Source organism: Hyla sarda, unplaced genomic scaffold (assembly GCF_029499605.1).
Source record: "Hyla sarda isolate aHylSar1 unplaced genomic scaffold, aHylSar1.hap1 scaffold_523, whole genome shotgun sequence".
Classification (NCBI taxonomy): Eukaryota; Metazoa; Chordata; class Amphibia; order Anura; family Hylidae; genus Hyla; species Hyla sarda.
The window spans coordinates 197,089-211,524 of NW_026610534.1; the positions used below are offsets into that span (position 1 = coordinate 197,089).

The window sequence follows — 14,436 nt, forward strand, 5'->3', positions numbered from 1 at the left end:
CAGTTGCCCGTAGCAACCGATCACATTGCTTCTTTTCATTTTTTATTTGCTACCTTTTTGAAACTGGAAGAAGCCATCTCATTGGATGCTTACGGGCAATGGGCCAACTTTTCCCCCAAAACAGGTTTTCGTAAATCTCCCCCCCCCCCCGATATTCGGGAAAGTGCCTTCCCAGGCTGGGCCAGAGGAGAAAGTGTAAAGAAACATCGCAACCTGTCTACAGCACCCGGTATTCCCAGGAGGTCAACCATCCCAGTACTGTCCGAGCCCAACCCTGCTTGGCTTCCGAGATCAGACGAGATCGGGCGTGTTCAGGGTGGTGTGGCCGTAGGCAGAGACGAGCCTCTCATTTGCAGCTCTTCTACTCTGCAGCCTGCCTGCCTGCCTGCTGCTCAGCACTGGGCCTGCTTCCTGCCCCCCTCCTTTCCACGCACTCAGCCCAGCTCCAAGGCTGCTTCAGCTCACTGGCTCTATGGCTTACGTACACAAACTGCTTTGCACAGGGAGCCCTTGCTCGGGCTGGCCCCTTCAGCCTCAGCCTGCTCAAAGCCTGGCCATTTCCTGGCTGGGCTGCTTTTAACTCTTATATTTACACATGCCTGGCTGCAGGGGCAATGAGCTTTTCTGGCCGGGACACGGAGCTGGATGGACGGATTGTGTGCTGACAGTAGCAAGCAGCAAACCGGCACACAGGCCTCTGCGGCTTCCAGCTCTGGCTTGCCCCAAGTTGAATGGGGGAGATTCGTCAAAACCTGCGCAGAGAAAAAGCGGAGCAGTTGCCCGTAGCAACCGATCACATTGCTTCTTTTCATTTTTTATTTGCTACCTTTTTGAAACTGGAAGAAGCCATCTCATTGGATGCTTACGGGCAATGGGCCAACTTTTCCCCCAAAACAGGTTTTCGTAAATCTCCCCCCCCCCCCCCCCCCCCCCGATATTCGGGAAAGTGCCTTCCCAGGCTGGGCCAGAGGAGAAAGTGTAAAGAAACATCGCAACCTGTCTACAGCACCCGGTATTCCCAGGAGGTCAACCATCCCAGTACTGTCCGAGCCCGACCCTGCTTGGCTTCCGAGATCAGACGAGATCGGGCATACCCAGGGTGGTGTGGCCGGTAGACACTGGCTGGCCCCACTCTGTCGCACAAGCAGCTTTCCTCCAGGCCGCGGACCGTTGCGCAAAGGGCTGGACAGCAGGTAGCGCACCCCTGCGTACATTGCAGGTAAGCCCTGGGGACGTGCAGGGACTCAAGCTGATAGGACTGTAGGAGCATATCCCGTACTGTGACGTCACATAAACAACACAAGGGAGAAAGGCCATAAAAAAAGAAGAAAAGAAGCAAATGTGCAGCTAAGAAAGTGAATGTAAAAAAGGCATAGGGGAGACTGACCCCTGCTGGTTGAAGTGAGAAAAAGCAAAAAGCCTACAGCACCTGGTATTCCCAGGCGGTCTCCCATCCAAGTACTAACCAGGCCCGACCCTGCTTAGCTTCCGAGATCAGATGAGATCGGGCGTGTTCAGGGTGGTGTGGCCGTAGGCAGAGACGAGCCTCTCATTTGCAGCTCTTCTACTCTGCAGCCTGCCTGCCTGCCTGCCTGCCTGCTGCTCAGCACTGGGCCTGCTTCCTGCCCCCCTCCTTTCCACGCACTCAGCCCAGCTCCAAGGCTGCTTCAGCTCACTGGCTCTATGGCTTACGTACACAAACTGCTTTGCACAGGGAGCCCTTGCTCGGGCTGGCCCCTTCAGCCTCAGCCTGCTCAAAGCCTGGCCATTTCCTGGCTGGGCTGCTTTTAACTCTTATATTTACACATGCCTGGCTGCAGGGGCAATGAGCTTTTCTGGCCGGGACACGGAGCTGGATGGACGGATTGTGTGCTGACAGTAGCAAGCAGCAAACCGGCACACAGGCCTCTGCGGCTTCCAGCTCTGGCTTGCCCCAAGTTGAATGGGGGAGATTCGTCAAAACCTGCGCAGAGAAAAAGCGGAGCAGTTGCCCGTAGCAACCGATCACATTGCTTCTTTTCATTTTTTATTTGCTACCTTTTTGAAACTGGAAGAAGCCATCTCATTGGATGCTTACGGGCAATGGGCCAACTTTTCCCCCAAAACAGGTTTTCGTAAATCTCCCCCCCCCCCCCCCGATATTCGGGAAAGTGCCTTCCCAGGCTGGGCCAGAGGAGAAAGTGTAAAGAAACATCGCAACCTGTCTACAGCACCCGGTATTCCCAGGAGGTCAACCATCCCAGTACTGTCCGAGCCCGACCCTGCTTGGCTTCCGAGATCAGACGAGATCGGGCATACCCAGGGTGGTGTGGCCGGTAGACACTGGCTGGCCCCACTCTGTCGCACAAGCAGCTTTCCTCCAGGCCGCGGACCGTTGCGCAAAGGGCTGGACAGCAGGTAGCGCACCCCTGCGTACATTGCAGGTGAGCCCTGGGGACGTGCAGGGACTCAAGCTGATAGGACTGTAGGAGCATATCCCGTACTGTGACGTCACATAAACAACACAAGGGAGAAAGGCCATAAAAAAAGAAGAAAAGAAGCAAATGTGCAGCTAAGAAAGTGAATGTAAAAAAGGCATAGGGGAGACTGACCCCTGCTGGTTGAAGTGAGAAAAAGCAAAAAGCCTACAGCACCTGGTATTCCCAGGCGGTCTCCCATCCAAGTACTAACCAGGCCCGACCCTGCTTAGCTTCCGAGATCAGACGAGATCGGGCGTGTTCAGGGTGGTGTGGCCGTAGGCAGAGACGAGCCTCTCATTTGCAGCTCTTCTACTCTGCAGCCTGCCTGCTGCTCAGCACTGGACCTGCTTCCTGCCCCCCTCCTTTCCACGCACTCAGCCCAGCTCCAAGGCTGCTTCAGCTCACTGGCTCTATGGCTTACGTACACAAACTGCTTTGCACAGGGAGCCCTTGCTCGGGCTGGCCCCTTCAGCCTCAGCCTGCTCAAAGCCTGGCCATTTCCTGGCTGGGCTGCTTTTAACTCTTATATTTACACATGCCTGGCTGCAGGGGCAATGAGCTTTTCTGGCCGGGACACGGAGCTGGATGGACGGATTGTGTGCTGACAGTAGCAAGCAGCAAACCGGCACACAGGCCTCTGCGGCTTCCAGCTCTGGCTTGCCCCAAGTTGAATGGGGGAGATTCGTCAAAACCTGCGCAGAGAAAAAGCGGAGCAGTTGCCCGTAGCAACCGATCACATTGCTTCTTTTCATTTTTTATTTGCTACCTTTTTGAAACTGGAAGAAGCCATCTCATTGGATGCTTACGGGCAATGGGCCAACTTTTCCCCCAAAACAGGTTTTCGTAAATCTCCCCCCCCCCCCCGATATTCGGGAAAGTGCCTTCCCAGGCTGGGCCAGAGGAGAAAGTGTAAAGAAACATCGCAACCTGTCTACAGCACCCGGTATTCCCAGGAGGTCAACCATCCCAGTACTGTCCGAGCCCGACCCTGCTTGGCTTCCGAGATCAGGCATACCCAGGGTGGTGTGGCCGGTAGACACTGGCTGGCCCCACTCTGTCGCACAAGCAGCTTTCCTCCAGGCCGCGGACCGTTGCGCAAAGGGCTGGACAGCAGGTAGCGCACCCCTGCGTACATTGCAGGTGAGCCCTGGGGACGTGCAGGGACTCAAGCTGATAGGACTGTAGGAGCATATCCCGTACTGTGACGTCACATAAACAACACAAGGGAGAAAGGCCATAAAAAAAGAAGAAAAGAAGCAAATGTGCAGCTAAGAAAGTGAATGTAAAAAAGGCATAGGGGAGACTGACCCCTGCTGGTTGAAGTGAGAAAAAGCAAAAAGCCTACAGCACCTGGTATTCCCAGGCGGTCTCCCATCCAAGTACTAACCAGGCCCGACCCTGCTTAGCTTCCGAGATCAGACGAGATCGGGCGTGTTCAGGGTGGTGTGGCCGTAGGCAGAGACGAGTCTCTCATTTGCAGCTCTTCTACTCTGCAGCCTGCCTGCCTGCCTGCCTGCCTGCTGCTCAGCACTGGGCCTGCTTCCTGCCCCCCTCCTTTCCACGCACTCAGCCCAGCTCCAAGGCTGCTTCAGCTCACTGGCTCTATGGCTTACGTACACAAACTGCTTTGCACAGGGAGCCCTTGCTCGGGCTGGCCCCTTCAGCCTCAGCCTGCTCAAAGCCTGGCCATTTCCTGGCTGGGCTGCTTTTAACTCTTATATTTACACATGCCTGGCTGCAGGGGCAATGAGCTTTTCTGGCCGGGACACGGAGCTGGATGGACGGATTGTGTGCTGACAGTAGCAAGCAGCAAACCGGCACACAGGCCTCTGCGGCTTCCAGCTCTGGCTTGCCCCAAGTTGAATGGGGGAGATTCGTCAAAACCTGCGCAGAGAAAAAGCGGAGCAGTTGCCCGTAGCAACCGATCACATTGCTTCTTTTCATTTTTTATTTGCTACCTTTTTGAAACTGGAAGAAGCCATCTCATTGGATGCTTACGGGCAATGGGCCAACTTTTCCCCCAAAACAGGTTTTCGTAAATCTCCCCCCCCCCCGATATTCGGGAAAGTGCCTTCCCAGGCTGGGCCAGAGGAGAAAGTGTAAAGAAACATCGCAACCTGTCTACAGCACCCGGTATTCCCAGGAGGTCAACCATCCCAGTACTGTCCGAGCCCAACCCTGCTTGGCTTCCGAGATCAGACGAGATCGGGCGTGTTCAGGGTGGTGTGGCCGTAGGCAGAGACGAGCCTCTCATTTGCAGCTCTTCTACTCTGCAGCCTGCCTGCCTGCCTGCTGCTCAGCACTGGGCCTGCTTCCTGCCCCCCTCCTTTCCACGCACTCAGCCCAGCTCCAAGGCTGCTTCAGCTCACTGGCTCTATGGCTTACGTACACAAAGTGCTTTGCACAGGGAGCCCTTGCTCGGGCTGGCCCCTTCAGCCTCAGCCTGCTCAAAGCCTGGCCATTTCCTGGCTGGGCTGCTTTTAACTCTTATATTTACACATGCCTGGCTGCAGGGGCAATGAGCTTTTCTGGCCGGGACACGGAGCTGGATGGACGGATTGTGTGCTGACAGTAGCAAGCAGCAAACCGGCACACAGGCCTCTGCGGCTTCCAGCTCTGGCTTGCCCCAAGTTGAATGGGGGAGATTCGTCAAAACCTGCGCAGAGAAAAAGCGGAGCAGTTGCCCGTAGCAACCGATCACATTGCTTCTTTTCATTTTTTATTTGCTACCTTTTTGAAACTGGAAGAAGCCATCTCATTGGATGCTTACGGGCAATGGGCCAACTTTTCCCCCAAAACAGGTTTTCGTAAATCTCCCCCCCCCCCCGGATATTCGGGAAAGTGCCTTCCCAGGCTGGGCCAGAGGAGAAAGTGTAAAGAAACATCGCAACCTGTCTACAGCACCCGGTATTCCCAGGAGGTCAACCATCCCAGTACTGTCCGAGCCCGACCCTGCTTGGCTTCCGAGATCAGACGAGATCGGGCATACCCAGGGTGGTGTGGCCGGTAGACACTGGCTGGCCCCACTCTGTCGCACAAGCAGCTTTCCTCCAGGCCGCGGACCGTTGCGCAAAGGGCTGGACAGCAGGTAGCGCACCCCTGCGTACATTGCAGGTGAGCCCTGGGGACGTGCAGGGACTCAAGCTGATAGGACTGTAGGAGCATATCCCGTACTGTGACGTCACATAAACAACACAAGGGAGAAAGGCCATAAAAAAAGAAGAAAAGAAGCAAATGTGCAGCTAAGAAAGTGAATGTAAAAAAGGCATAGGGGAGACTGACCCCTGCTGGTTGAAGTGAGAAAAAGCAAAAAGCCTACAGCACCTGGTATTCCCAGGCGGTCTCCCATCCAAGTACTAACCAGGCCCGACCCTGCTTAGCTTCCGAGATCAGATGAGATCGGGCGTGTTCAGGGTGGTGTGGCCGTAGGCAGAGACGAGCCTCTCATTTGCAGCTCTTCTACTCTGCAGCCTGCCTGCCTGCCTGCCTGCTGCTCAGCACTGGGCCTGCTTCCTGCCCCCCTCCTTTCCACGCACTCAGCCCAGCTCCAAGGCTGCTTCAGCTCACTGGCTCTATGGCTTACGTACACAAACTGCTTTGCACAGGGAGCCCTTGCTCGGGCTGGCCCCTTCAGCCTCAGCCTGCTCAAAGCCTGGCCATTTCCTGGCTGGGCTGCTTTTAACTCTTATATTTACACATGCCTGGCTGCAGGGGCAATGAGCTTTTCTGGCCGGGACACGGAGCTGGATGGACGGATTGTGTGCTGACAGTAGCAAGCAGCAAACCGGCACACAGGCCTCTGCGGCTTCCAGCTCTGGCTTGCCCCAAGTTGAATGGGGGAGATTCGTCAAAACCTGCGCAGAGAAAAAGCGGAGCAGTTGCCCGTAGCAACCGATCACATTGCTTCTTTTCATTTTTTATTTGCTACCTTTTTGAAACTGGAAGAAGCCATCTCATTGGATGCTTACGGGCAATGGGCCAACTTTTCCCCCAAAACAGGTTTTCGTAAATCTCCCCCCCCCCCCCCCGGATATTCGGGAAAGTGCCTTCCCAGGCTGGGCCAGAGGAGAAAGTGTAAAGAAACATCGCAACCTGTCTACAGCACCCGGTATTCCCAGGAGGTCAACCATCCCAGTACTGTCCGAGCCCGACCCTGCTTGGCTTCCGAGATCAGACGAGATCGGGCATACCCAGGGTGGTGTGGCCGGTAGACACTGGCTGGCCCCACTCTGTCGCACAAGCAGCTTTCCTCCAGGCCGCGGACCGTTGCGCAAAGGGCTGGACAGCAGGTAGCGCACCCCTGCGTACATTGCAGGTGAGCCCTGGGGACGTGCAGGGACTCAAGCTGATAGGACTGTAGGAGCATATCCCGTACTGTGACGTCACATAAACAACACAAGGGAGAAAGGCCATAAAAAAAGAAGAAAAGAAGCAAATGTGCAGCTAAGAAAGTGAATGTAAAAAAGGCATAGGGGAGACTGACCCCTGCTGGTTGAAGTGAGAAAAAGCAAAAAGCCTACAGCACCTGGTATTCCCAGGCGGTCTCCCATCCAAGTACTAACCAGGCCCGACCCTGCTTAGCTTCCGAGATCAGACGAGATCGGGCGTGTTCAGGGTGGTGTGGCCGTAGGCAGAGACGAGCCTCTCATTTGCAGCTCTTCTACTCTGCAGCCTGCCTGCCTGCTGCTCAGCACTGGGCCTGCTTCCTGCCCCCCTCCTTTCCACGCACTCAGCCCAGCTCCAAGGCTGCTTCAGCTCACTGGCTCTATGGCTTACGTACACAAACTGCTTTGCACAGGGAGCCCTTGCTCGGGCTGGCCCCTTCAGCCTCAGCCTGCTCAAAGCCTGGCCATTTCCTGGCTGGGCTGCTTTTAACTCTTATATTTACACATGCCTGGCTGCAGGGGCAATGAGCTTTTCTGGCCGGGACATGGAGCTGGATGGACGGATTGTGTGCTGACAGTAGCAAGCAGCAAACCGGCACACAGGCCTCTGCGGCTTCCAGCTCTGGCTTGCCCCAAGTTGAATGGGGGAGATTCGTCAAAACCTGCGCAGAGAAAAAGCGGAGCAGTTGCCCGTAGCAACCGATCACATTGCTTCTTTTCATTTTTTATTAGCTACCTTTTTGAAACTGGAAGAAGCCATCTCATTGGATGCTTACGGGCAATGGGCCAACTTTTCCCCCAAAACAGGTTTTCGTAAATCTCCCCCCCCCCCCCCCGGATATTCGGGAAAGTGCCTTCCCAGGCTGGGCCAGAGGAGAAAGTGTAAAGAAACATCGCAACCTGTCTACAGCACCCGGTATTCCCAGGAGGTCAACCATCCCAGTACTGTCCGAGCCCGACCCTGCTTGGCTTCCGAGATCAGACGAGATCGGGCATACCCAGGGTGGTGTGGCCGGTAGACACTGGCTGGCCCCACTCTGTCGCACAAGCAGCTTTCCTCCAGGCCGCGGACCGTTGCGCAAAGGGCTGGACAGCAGGTAGCGCACCCCTGCGTACATTGCAGGTGAGCCCTGGGGACGTGCAGGGACTCAAGCTGATAGGACTGTAGGAGCATATCCCGTACTGTGACGTCACATAAACAACACAAGGGAGAAAGGCCATAAAAAAAGAAGAAAAGAAGCAAATGTGCAGCTAAGAAAGTGAATGTAAAAAAGGCATAGGGGAGACTGACCCCTGCTGGTTGAAGTGAGAAAAAGCAAAAAGCCTACAGCACCTGGTATTCCCAGGCGGTCTCCCATCCAAGTACTAACCAGGCCCGACCCTGCTTAGCTTCCGAGATCAGACGAGATCGGGTGTGTTCAGGGTGGTGTGGCCGTAGGCAGAGACGAGCCTCTCATTTGCAGCTCTTCTACTCTGCAGCCTGCCTGCCTGCTGCTCAGCACTGGGCCTGCTTCCTGCCCCCCTCCTTTCCACGCACTCAGCCCAGCTCCAAGGCTGCTTCAGCTCACTGGCTCTATGGCTTACGTACACAAACTGCTTTGCACAGGGAGCCCTTGCTCGGGCTGGCCCCTTCAGCCTCAGCCTGCTCAAAGCCTGGCCATTTCCTGGCTGGGCTGCTTTTAACTCTTATATTTACACATGCCTGGCTGCAGGGGCAATGAGCTTTTCTGGCCGGGACACGGAGCTGGATGGACGGATTGTGTGCTGACAGTAGCAAGCAGCAAACCGGCACACAGGCCTCTGCGGCTTCCAGCTCTGGCTTGCCCCAAGTTGAATGGGGGAGATTCGTCAAAACCTGCGCAGAGAAAAAGCGGAGCAGTTGCCCGTAGCAACCGATCACATTGCTTCTTTTCATTTTTTATTTGCTACCTTTTTGAAACTGGAAGAAGCCATCTCATTGGATGCTTACGGGCAATGGGCCAACTTTTCCCCCAAAACAGGTTTTCGTAAATCTCCCCCCCCCCCCCGATATTCGGGAAAGTGCCTTCCCAGGCTGGGCCAGAGGAGAAAGTGTAAAGAAACATCGCAACCTGTCTACAGCACCCGGTATTCCCAGGAGGTCAACCATCCCAGTACTGTCCGAGCCCGACCCTGCTTGGCTTCCGAGATCAGACGAGATCGGGCATACCCAGGGTGGTGTGGCCGGTAGACACTGGCTGGCCCCACTCTGTCGCACAAGCAGCTTTCCTCCAGGCCGCGGACCGTTGCGCAAAGGGCTGGACAGCAGGTAGCGCACCCCTGCGTACATTGCAGGTGAGCCCTGGGGACGTGCAGGGACTCAAGCTGATAGGACTGTAGGAGCATATCCCGTACTGTGACGTCACATAAACAACACAAGGGAGAAAGGCCATAAAAAAAGAAGAAAAGAAGCAAATGTGCAGCTAAGAAAGTGAATGTAAAAAAGGCATAGGGGAGACTGACCCCTGCTGGTTGAAGTGAGAAAAAGCAAAAAGCCTACAGCACCTGGTATTCCCAGGCGGTCTCCCATCCAAGTACTAACCAGGCACGACCCTGCTTAGCTTCCGAGATCAGACGAGATCGGGCGTGTTCAGGGTGGTGTGGCCGTAGGCAGAGACGAGCCTCTCATTTGCAGCTCTTCTACTCTGCAGCCTGCCTGCCTGCTGCTCAGCACTGGGCCTGCTTTCCTGGCTGGGCTGCTTTTAACTCTTATATTTACACATGCCTGGCTGCAGGGGCAATGAGCTTTTCTGGCCGGGACACGGAGCTGGATGGACGGATTGTGTGCTGACAGTAGCAAGCAGCAAACCGGCACACAGGCCTCTGCGGCTTCCAGCTCTGGCTTGCCCCAAGTTGAATGGGGGAGATTCGTCAAAACCTGCGCAGAGAAAAAGCGGAGCAGTTGCCCGTAGCAACCGATCACATTGCTTCTTTTCATTTTTTATTTGCTACCTTTTTGAAACTGGAAGAAGCCATCTCATTGGATGCTTACGGGCAATGGGCCAACTTTTCCCCCAAAACAGGTTTTCGTAAATCTCCCCCCCCCCCCGATATTCGGGAAAGTGCCTTCCCAGGCTGGGCCAGAGGAGAAAGTGTAAAGAAACATCGCAACCTGTCTACAGCACCCGGTATTCCCAGGAGGTCAACCATCCCAGTACTGTCCGAGCCCGACCCTGCTTGGCTTCCGAGATCAGACGAGATCGGGCATACCCAGGGTGGTGTGGCCGGTAGACACTGGCTGGCCCCACTCTGTCGCACAAGCAGCTTTCCTCCAGGCCGCGGACCGTTGCGCAAAGGGCTGGACAGCAGGTAGCGCACCCCTGCGTACATTGCAGGTGAGCCCTGGGGACGTGCAGGGACTCAAGCTGATAGGACTGTAGGAGCATATCCCGTACTGTGACGTCACATAAACAACACAAGGGAGAAAGGCCATAAAAAAAGAAGAAAAGAAGCAAATGTGCAGCTAAGAAAGTGAATGTAAAAAAGGCATAGGGGAGACTGACCCCTGCTGGTTGAAGTGAGAAAAAGCAAAAAGCCTACAGCACCTGGTATTCCCAGGCGGTCTCCCATCCAAGTACTAACCAGGCCCGACCCTGCTTAGCTTCCGAGATCAGACGAGATCGGGCGTGTTCAGGGTGGTGTGGCCGTAGGCAGAGACGAGCCTCTCATTTGCAGCTCTTCTACTCTGCAGCCTGCCTGCCTGCTGCTCAGCACTGGGCCTGCTTCCTGCCCCCCTCCTTTCCACGCACTCAGCCCAGCTCCAAGGCTGCTTCAGCTCACTGGCTCTATGGCTTACGTACACAAACTGCTTTGCACAGGGAGCCCTTGCTCGGGCTGGCCCCTTCAGCCTCAGCCTGCTCAAAGCCTGGCCATTTCCTGGCTGGGCTGCTTTTAACTCTTATATTTACACATGCCTGGCTGCAGGGGCAATGAGCTTTTCTGGCCGGGACATGGAGCTGGATGGACGGATTGTGTGCTGACAGTAGCAAGCAGCAAACCGGCACACAGGCCTCTGCGGCTTCCAGCTCTGGCTTGCCCCAAGTTGAATGGGGGAGATTCGTCAAAACCTGCGCAGAGAAAAAGCGGAGCAGTTGCCCGTAGCAACCGATCACATTGCTTCTTTTCATTTTTTATTAGCTACCTTTTTGAAACTGGAAGAAGCCATCTCATTGGATGCTTACGGGCAATGGGCCAACTTTTCCCCCAAAACAGGTTTTCGTAAATCTCCCCCCCCCCCCCCGGATATTCGGGAAAGTGCCTTCCCAGGCTGGGCCAGAGGAGAAAGTGTAAAGAAACATCGCAACCTGTCTACAGCACCCGGTATTCCCAGGAGGTCAACCATCCCAGTACTGTCCGAGCCCGACCCTGCTTGGCTTCCGAGATCAGACGAGATCGGGCATACCCAGGGTGGTGTGGCCGGTAGACACTGGCTGGCCCCACTCTGTCGCACAAGCAGCTTTCCTCCAGGCCGCGGACCGTTGCGCAAAGGGCTGGACAGCAGGTAGCGCACCCCTGCGTACATTGCAGGTGAGCCCTGGGGACGTGCAGGGACTCAAGCTGATAGGACTGTAGGAGCATATCCCGTACTGTGACGTCACATAAACAACACAAGGGAGAAAGGCCATAAAAAAAGAAGAAAAGAAGCAAATGTGCAGCTAAGAAAGTGAATGTAAAAAAGGCATAGGGGAGACTGACCCCTGCTGGTTGAAGTGAGAAAAAGCAAAAAGCCTACAGCACCTGGTATTCCCAGGCGGTCTCCCATCCAAGTACTAACCAGGCCCGACCCTGCTTAGCTTCCGAGATCAGACGAGATCGGGCGTGTTCAGGGTGGTGTGGCCGTAGGCAGAGACGAGCCTCTCATTTGCAGCTCTTCTACTCTGCAGCCTGCCTGCCTGCTGCTCAGCACTGGGCCTGCTTCCTGCCCCCCTCCTTTCCACGCACTCAGCCCAGCTCCAAGGCTGCTTCAGCTCACTGGCTCTATGGCTTACGTACACAAACTGCTTTGCACAGGGAGCCCTTGCTCGGGCTGGCCCCTTCAGCCTCAGCCTGCTCAAAGCCTGGCCATTTCCTGGCTGGGCTGCTTTTAACTCTTATATTTACACATGCCTGGCTGCAGGGGCAATGAGCTTTTCTGGCCGGGACATGGAGCTGGATGGACGGATTGTGTGCTGACAGTAGCAAGCAGCAAACCGGCACACAGGCCTCTGCGGCTTCCAGCTCTGGCTTGCCCCAAGTTGAATGGGGGAGATTCGTCAAAACCTGCGCAGAGAAAAAGCGGAGCAGTTGCCCGTAGCAACCGATCACATTGCTTCTTTTCATTTTTTATTAGCTACCTTTTTGAAACTGGAAGAAGCCATCTCATTGGATGCTTACGGGCAATGGGCCAACTTTTCCCCCAAAACAGGTTTTCGTAAATCTCCCCCCCCCCCCCGGATATTCGGGAAAGTGCCTTCCCAGGCTGGGCCAGAGGAGAAAGTGTAAAGAAACATCGCAACCTGTCTACAGCACCCGGTATTCCCAGGAGGTCAACCATCCCAGTACTGTCCGAACCCGACCCTGCTTGGCTTCCGAGATCAGACGAGATCGGGCATACCCAGGGTGGTGTGGCCGGTAGACACTGGCTGGCCCCACTCTGTCGCACAAGCAGCTTTCCTCCAGGCCGCGGACCGTTGCGCAAAGGGCTGGACAGCAGGTAGCGCACCCCTGCGTACATTGCAGGTGAGCCCTGGGGACGTGCAGGGACTCAAGCTGATAGGACTGTAGGAGCATATCCCGTACTGTGACGTCACATAAACAACACAAGGGAGAAAGGCCATAAAAAAAGAAGAAAAGAAGCAAATGTGCAGCTAAGAAAGTGAATGTAAAAAAGGCATAGGGGAGACTGACCCCTGCTGGTTGAAGTGAGAAAAAGCAAAAAGCCTACAGCACCTGGTATTCCCAGGCGGTCTCCCATCCAAGTACTAACCAGGCCCGACCCTGCTTAGCTTCCGAGATCAGACGAGATAGGGCGTGTTCAGGGTGGTGTGGCCGTAGGCAGAGACGAGCCTCTCATTTGCAGCTCTTCTACTCTGCAGCCTGCCTGCCTGCTGCTCAGCACTGGGCCTGCTTCCTGCCCCCCTCCTTTCCACGCACTCAGCCCAGCTCCAAGGCTGCTTCAGCTCACTGGCTCTATGGCTTACGTACACAAACTGCTTTGCACAGGGAGCCCTTGCTCGGGCTGGCCCCTTCAGCCTCAGCCTGCTCAAAGCCTGGCCATTTCCTGGCTGGGCTGCTTTTAACTCTTATATTTACACATGCCTGGCTGCAGGGGCAATGAGCTTTTCTGGCCGGGACATGGAGCTGGATGGACGGATTGTGTGCTGACAGTAGCAAGCAGCAAACCGGCACACAGGCCTCTGCGGCTTCCAGCTCTGGCTTGCCCCAAGTTGAATGGGGGAGATTCGTCAAAACCTGCGCAGAGAAAAAGCGGAGCAGTTGCCCGTAGCAACCGATCACATTGCTTCTTTTCATTTTTTATTTGCTACCTTTTTGAAACTGGAAGAAGCCATCTCATTGGATGCTTACGGGCAATGGGCCAACTTTTCCCCCAAAACAGGTTTTCGTAAATCTCCCCCCCCCCCCCCGGATATTCGGGAAAGTGCCTTCCCAGGCTGGGCCAGAGGAGAAAGTGTAAAGAAACATCGCAACCTGTCTACAGCACCCGGTATTCCCAGGAGGTCAACCATCCCAGTACTGTCCGAGCCCGACCCTGCTTGGCTTCCGAGATCAGACGAGATCGGGCATACCCAGGGTGGTGTGGCCGGTAGACACTGGCTGGCCCCACTCTGTCGCACAAGCAGCTTTCCTCCAGGCCGCGGACCGTTGCGCAAAGGGCTGGACAGCAGGTAGCGCACCCCTGCGTACATTGCAGGTGAGCCCTGGGGACGTGCAGGGACTCAAGCTGATAGGACTGTAGGAGCATATCCCGTACTGTGACGTCACATAAACAACACAAGGGAGAAAGGCCATAAAAAAAGAAGAAAAGAAGCAAATGTGCAGCTAAGAAAGTGAATGTAAAAAAGGCATAGGGGAGACTGACCCCTGCTGGTTGAAGTGAGAAAAAGCAAAAAGCCTACAGCACCTGGTATTCCCAGGCGGTCTCCCATCCAAGTACTAACCAGGCCCGACCCTGCTTAGCTTCCGAGATCAGACGAGATCGTGCGTGTTCAGGGTGGTGTGGCCGTAGGCAGAGACGAGCCTCTCATTTGCAGCTCTTCTACTCTGCAGCCTGCCTGCCTGCCTGCCTGCTGCTCAGCACTGGGCCTGCTTCCTGCCCCCCTCCTTTCCACGCACTCAGCCCAGCTCCAAGGCTGCTTCAGCTCACTGGCTCTATGGCTTACGTACACAAACTGCTTTGCACAGGGAGCCCTTGCTCGGGCTGGCCCCTTCAGCCTCAGCCTGCTCAAAGCCTGGCCATTTCCTGGCTGGGCTGCTTTTAACTCTTATATTTACACATGCCTGGCTGCAGGGGCAATGAGCTTTTCTGGCCGGGACACGGAGCTGGATGGACGGATTGTGTGCTGACAGTAGCAAGC

The 14,436-nt window shown here is 55.3% G+C and overlaps 13 non-coding genes and 11 pseudogenes across 13 annotated transcripts; all 24 read right to left on the minus strand.

The window, feature by feature from the left end:
- Positions 1 to 214: 214 nt before the first annotated feature.
- LOC130338561 (5S ribosomal RNA) lies at positions 215 to 333 on the minus strand. The gene has a single exon (XR_008879241.1). It is a non-coding gene; the product is annotated as a 5S ribosomal RNA (ribosomal RNA).
- A 664-nt stretch (positions 334 to 997) lies between these two features.
- LOC130338736 (5S ribosomal RNA) lies at positions 998 to 1,117 on the minus strand (annotated as a pseudogene).
- A 300-nt stretch (positions 1,118 to 1,417) lies between these two features.
- Positions 1,418 to 1,536, minus strand: LOC130338548 (5S ribosomal RNA). Its single transcript, XR_008879229.1, has one exon. It is a non-coding gene; the product is annotated as a 5S ribosomal RNA (ribosomal RNA).
- A 665-nt stretch (positions 1,537 to 2,201) lies between these two features.
- LOC130338737 (5S ribosomal RNA) lies at positions 2,202 to 2,321 on the minus strand (annotated as a pseudogene).
- Positions 2,322 to 2,621: 300 nt separating this feature from the next.
- Positions 2,622 to 2,740, minus strand: LOC130338491 (5S ribosomal RNA). Its single transcript, XR_008879177.1, has one exon. It is a non-coding gene; the product is annotated as a 5S ribosomal RNA (ribosomal RNA).
- A 647-nt stretch (positions 2,741 to 3,387) lies between these two features.
- On the minus strand, positions 3,388 to 3,497 carry LOC130338784 (5S ribosomal RNA; annotated as a pseudogene).
- Positions 3,498 to 3,797: 300 nt separating this feature from the next.
- LOC130338492 (5S ribosomal RNA) lies at positions 3,798 to 3,916 on the minus strand. The gene has a single exon (XR_008879178.1). It is a non-coding gene; the product is annotated as a 5S ribosomal RNA (ribosomal RNA).
- A 661-nt stretch (positions 3,917 to 4,577) lies between these two features.
- Positions 4,578 to 4,696, minus strand: LOC130338562 (5S ribosomal RNA). The gene has a single exon (XR_008879242.1). It is a non-coding gene; the product is annotated as a 5S ribosomal RNA (ribosomal RNA).
- Positions 4,697 to 5,351: 655 nt separating this feature from the next.
- On the minus strand, positions 5,352 to 5,471 carry LOC130338738 (5S ribosomal RNA; annotated as a pseudogene).
- A 300-nt stretch (positions 5,472 to 5,771) lies between these two features.
- Positions 5,772 to 5,890, minus strand: LOC130338560 (5S ribosomal RNA). The gene has a single exon (XR_008879240.1). It is a non-coding gene; the product is annotated as a 5S ribosomal RNA (ribosomal RNA).
- Positions 5,891 to 6,552: 662 nt separating this feature from the next.
- LOC130338739 (5S ribosomal RNA) lies at positions 6,553 to 6,672 on the minus strand (annotated as a pseudogene).
- A 300-nt stretch (positions 6,673 to 6,972) lies between these two features.
- LOC130338493 (5S ribosomal RNA) lies at positions 6,973 to 7,091 on the minus strand. The gene has a single exon (XR_008879179.1). It is a non-coding gene; the product is annotated as a 5S ribosomal RNA (ribosomal RNA).
- Positions 7,092 to 7,745: 654 nt separating this feature from the next.
- On the minus strand, positions 7,746 to 7,865 carry LOC130338740 (5S ribosomal RNA; annotated as a pseudogene).
- A 300-nt stretch (positions 7,866 to 8,165) lies between these two features.
- Positions 8,166 to 8,284, minus strand: LOC130338382 (5S ribosomal RNA). The gene has a single exon (XR_008879078.1). It is a non-coding gene; the product is annotated as a 5S ribosomal RNA (ribosomal RNA).
- Positions 8,285 to 8,935: 651 nt separating this feature from the next.
- LOC130338741 (5S ribosomal RNA) lies at positions 8,936 to 9,055 on the minus strand (annotated as a pseudogene).
- A 300-nt stretch (positions 9,056 to 9,355) lies between these two features.
- On the minus strand, positions 9,356 to 9,474 carry LOC130338523 (5S ribosomal RNA). The gene has a single exon (XR_008879206.1). It is a non-coding gene; the product is annotated as a 5S ribosomal RNA (ribosomal RNA).
- Positions 9,475 to 9,975: 501 nt separating this feature from the next.
- On the minus strand, positions 9,976 to 10,095 carry LOC130338744 (5S ribosomal RNA; annotated as a pseudogene).
- A 300-nt stretch (positions 10,096 to 10,395) lies between these two features.
- On the minus strand, positions 10,396 to 10,514 carry LOC130338494 (5S ribosomal RNA). The gene has a single exon (XR_008879180.1). It is a non-coding gene; the product is annotated as a 5S ribosomal RNA (ribosomal RNA).
- Positions 10,515 to 11,167: 653 nt separating this feature from the next.
- LOC130338745 (5S ribosomal RNA) lies at positions 11,168 to 11,287 on the minus strand (annotated as a pseudogene).
- A 300-nt stretch (positions 11,288 to 11,587) lies between these two features.
- LOC130338495 (5S ribosomal RNA) lies at positions 11,588 to 11,706 on the minus strand. Its single transcript, XR_008879181.1, has one exon. It is a non-coding gene; the product is annotated as a 5S ribosomal RNA (ribosomal RNA).
- A 652-nt stretch (positions 11,707 to 12,358) lies between these two features.
- Positions 12,359 to 12,478, minus strand: LOC130338773 (5S ribosomal RNA; annotated as a pseudogene).
- Positions 12,479 to 12,778: 300 nt separating this feature from the next.
- On the minus strand, positions 12,779 to 12,897 carry LOC130338525 (5S ribosomal RNA). The gene has a single exon (XR_008879208.1). It is a non-coding gene; the product is annotated as a 5S ribosomal RNA (ribosomal RNA).
- A 653-nt stretch (positions 12,898 to 13,550) lies between these two features.
- LOC130338746 (5S ribosomal RNA) lies at positions 13,551 to 13,670 on the minus strand (annotated as a pseudogene).
- Positions 13,671 to 13,970: 300 nt separating this feature from the next.
- Positions 13,971 to 14,089, minus strand: LOC130338520 (5S ribosomal RNA). The gene has a single exon (XR_008879204.1). It is a non-coding gene; the product is annotated as a 5S ribosomal RNA (ribosomal RNA).
- Between the last annotated feature and the right edge of the window lie 347 nt (positions 14,090 to 14,436).